Source organism: Anopheles stephensi, chromosome X (genome assembly GCF_013141755.1).
Source record: "Anopheles stephensi strain Indian chromosome X, UCI_ANSTEP_V1.0, whole genome shotgun sequence".
Classification (NCBI taxonomy): domain Eukaryota; kingdom Metazoa; phylum Arthropoda; class Insecta; order Diptera; family Culicidae; genus Anopheles; species Anopheles stephensi.
This window is the reverse complement of record NC_050201.1, coordinates 18573910-18577927: the sequence shown is the minus strand read 5'-3', so window position 1 is coordinate 18577927 and position 4018 is coordinate 18573910. Positions and strand designations below refer to the sequence as shown.

Below are 4018 nucleotides of genomic sequence, written 5' to 3'. Positions count from 1 at the left end.
GTCTCTGCTAAATGGTACAATATTATGAAACATTTTTTTCCCAACAAAGTCAACGGCGTTCATTATCAAAATAATTTACCCATAGAAATATTTCAGATCGTCGATCCGGTTATCGACGAGACGCGTAATGTGAAACCCGGAAAAACGGTTCATACGGTTTTCTACGATTCCGGCCGTTCCGACGGTTCCGGACGGTTCCGACGGTTCCGACGGTTCCGACGGTTCCGACGGTTCCGACGGTTCCGACGGTTCCGACGGTTCCGACGGTTCCGGACGGTTCCGATGGTTCCGGACGGTTCCGGACGGTTCCGGACGGTTCCAGGTGGAACTAACGATTCCTTTTCTTCGGAATCGGAACTGGAATGACACCGGTCGGAACCGGATCGGAATCGTGGGTCCGTTCCAGGGAACCCATCACTAGTCTCGTCGTGTTTTCGGGAGTTCCTCTATTCTTGTATTTGCTCTTTTCTCTCTTGATTTTGCTTTGCTTCTCTATATGTCCGTAGACTCTTCGCGTTGTGTGGTGGTATGTTTGAGTGTAACAACGGTACCTTTCGCTGCATCGTTGAAGGGGGCGGGAGTCGAGTGTATTGTATTGTGTATCAGCTGTGATCTGTGCGTGTGAAAACTTTTTCGTTGTGCTGAAACGGATGAATGAGAGTAAGATTAGAAACAGAATGCCGTGTTCATGTATACCACAGCCTGAAGACTGAACCACCAGACTTGCTCAGAGCAGGAATGAAGTACACGTAATATAAATTGGAGCGTGGTACGCTTGCGCGTAGGAGATCATGGTGTGGTTAAGAAGAAAAAAAGAAGCAGTGCTATAGTTGTACTAGACGCTGGAATGGCTTGTATTGGTTGAACTTTTCTTATTTTTCAGATTCAAAAATCTGTTTGCTCTACGAAGTCGATGAGTGCATCTAATCAGGTAAATATAATTATATGCTTTTATCCCAGATATCTGGCTTATAGTTTTTTTGCCTTTTAGTTCTGTAGCGCCATGGTGAACGTTTGGAGGTGTTGGCACGGAAGACGGAGCGGGAAAAGGTTCACGACAACTATGCGGTGAGGAGGATATCAACGGATTGTGCATTTACAGTTAGCGGGTGAGCCCACGCTGTACCTCGTAGGAGAACCTGGCCATGGGTATCGGAGAATGCATACCGTATGCCGGAGACGTGCTTGGCCTTGAACACTGACTCTGCTCGATCACGGATTCCAAATTGGTCATTACGTTACCGGCGGCTTGCCAGCAATCAGCATTGGGTGTTCTTTTTCCGTTCAGTTCTTCCTTCCGTCTTTCTGTGTATAAAGTGCCTTCCATTAACAGTAAGTTTTATCAATCATCATTCTACACAAATTTGTTTAAGATCAATTTTGCATCTTTTAGTCTCCCGACAACAAGTTGGAGTTGGTTCTAGCACGGATTATGATGGTGTTGTTGCTGAAGAGGAATGTTGTGTTGCCTGGTTGCACTGGACAGGATGGTTCACACAGTGTAGTCGATCTCCTGTTGGTGTCGATTGTTCCCTTCGAGCCGGAGGCCCATCCCGGCCGCTCAGAGCGATATTGTTAGATGCTAGAAATACAAGATGCTAGAAATATAAAATGGTTACTTAACATGTTAATACAGAAGAGGTGATTATATAGGTTATAGAATTACGGCTTTTACTTACCAATAAAAACATGAACGAGCGAAATGCATCACGTACATATTGCGCAGCTGAAACAGGCTAAGAAATGCTCCAGTGTCGTCCCCATTTTTGTCCGGAACATGGTCGTCGTGAAGATTAATGTAGTAACGGTTTTTGAAGGCATATCCTGAGCCGATCCCTATGACGATCGAAAGATCTGCATCCTTTTGTATTGACGAAATCATTGCCTGCTCAAATTGCTCAAAACAAATCGCACGACTTGAAACCTAGTAAAATTTTCCGCAACATTTATTGGCGGAGAAGAGATTTGGATCAACAATCACACAGTGAATAGAACGAAGTCGTCAACCTCTCCCTCTCTTCTAATCAAATCACGCATGAACTCTTACCCCTTCTCCATGCGCAGCCAGATCAAAAATCAGCGATCAACGATACAGGGCCGGGCCTATTCACTTTGCGATGTGAACGGCATATTTTGTACGAAGTGTTTCAATTGGTTATATACATTTTTTCGACAGAACCTACAGCCTTGACAATAAAATCATATCGAAAACCATGTGGAAGAAATTGAAAAACTAAAAACACTTCGGGATTGAATTTAAATATTCGAACGAATTGAAAAAAACAATAATGACGGTATAATATATACCGTTCGTATCGTAAAGTAACGAGACAAACCCTGTACGAGTGCACACATGCCCATACACATATTCACCCAAACAAGGTGAATCTATAGGCGTAAGCGAGATGGGTTTAATAATAAAAGGAGAGCAAAATGTAAACATTAAGGTCATCATGAACCAAACTTGAGTGTGTGACAAATCATCCATGAGTGCGAACGGAAGAGGTGTATAAATTGAAAGAGAGGGGGATATTTATCCTCGAAAATTTCCCCTTGGGTACCCGTAGAAAAGTAGTCAGCCTTAAGTACGGGGAGGCGGTCTGGATGGGATTTGAACCCCGGCCCTGCCATGTGAAGACCGGCGCCGCTGTCGCCTCGGCCACCGGACCGCCCCGTTTATCACACATTATGTTTATCACACATTATTTCTCATTATTTTACAGGCATGTAAAGGTTCCTGAGTACAGCAAATCCCCGTAGTACGCTAATGTTTGGGACCGAACTCTCGCACGTATCTCGTATTTTCGCGTACATCGAATTTCCTTTGACATTTTGTTCATACAAGTTATTGCGGAACGCAGAGTTAGCATGTGCACCGAAGACAGCGCGTGCACCGTCCATTAACTCCACCAGCACGTGGCTTGCAGTATCAGCAGAATCGCCTACCGTGAGAACGCGTAACGCACAATCAGCAATATCGGCGTAACGCACGATCGGCAATATCGGCGTAACAGGAAGCGGCCAGCTACCGTGAGAAGGCGCAACGCACCATCAGCAATATCGGCGTTCCCGGCAACCGGCCAGCAGCAACGCGTCACCTGGATTCATCAGTTCTAGTTTGGCAGCACTTGGGAACAGTTCGGTTCGGTTCGGTTCGGTTCGTTATCGGTTAAAGTAGTTAGTAATAAAGAACCAATCTTTTTTAAAAAGACCCAACAAGTGTTAGACTTGTAACTGGCGCCCGAATAGGGACCTTCGCAGTAAACGTATAAGTTCACGGTAGTGAAAAAGCCAGCTTCAGCTGTCCCTCAAGCGGAATTTATCGCCCGGTCCAGAGCACCATCGCCGTATAACCAGCGACTTTTGACAATAGAGCGCGAAGAGCTGCACTGCAACGAAGGTTTCCAGCATCCTCGTTTCCCGCATACTACGAGGATACAAGCTCAACAGCGATGCGAAAGCATTTCCTCATCGTGAGATTAACTTGGTAAATATAACTAACATACTAACTTGATCCGAAAATCAAACATCCGAAAAAGTGTTTACCAGTGCGCTAGATTAGATACTCACCCCAACAAAAAAATAACAAACTAACAAGTTCAATCGAAAAAAAACTGGCTAATCCAGAAAAACACAACCCCCTCATAAATCTCATTGAACTGTTTAGAAAAACAAGATCGAAATGAATAGCGATCACGGAGAAAGCTCCAATGCAAGTGGACTAGCATCAGAAGCTGTCCCGAGCGGAATGAATTACGTATTGAATCAAAACCTATCTTTTCACGATAGAGGCAAGATCCCAAGAATAGTGTCGAAGAAATTTTAGAATTGCTCAATCGAGAATCTTGTGAATATTACTTGATAGTGAAAACGATTATAAGAAAGATTAAAGGTGAAGCTAATGACATTTTAGTCACCAATAATACGCCGACAAATTGGTTAGCTATTAAAGAAGTGCTTTGTCTTTATTATTCAGATAAAAGAGATATAATGACATTAGATCATCAGTTGAAGTCCA

At 44.0% G+C, this 4018-nt stretch overlaps 1 long non-coding RNA gene across 1 annotated transcript; it reads left to right on the top strand.

The window, feature by feature from the left end:
- The first annotated feature begins 253 nt into the window (after positions 1-253).
- LOC118513145 lies at positions 254-3575 on the top strand. The gene is made up of 3 exons (XR_004906420.1): positions 254-931; positions 992-1332; positions 1394-3575. It is a non-coding gene; the product is annotated as an uncharacterized LOC118513145 (long non-coding RNA).
- Positions 3576-4018: the final 443 nt, after the last annotated feature.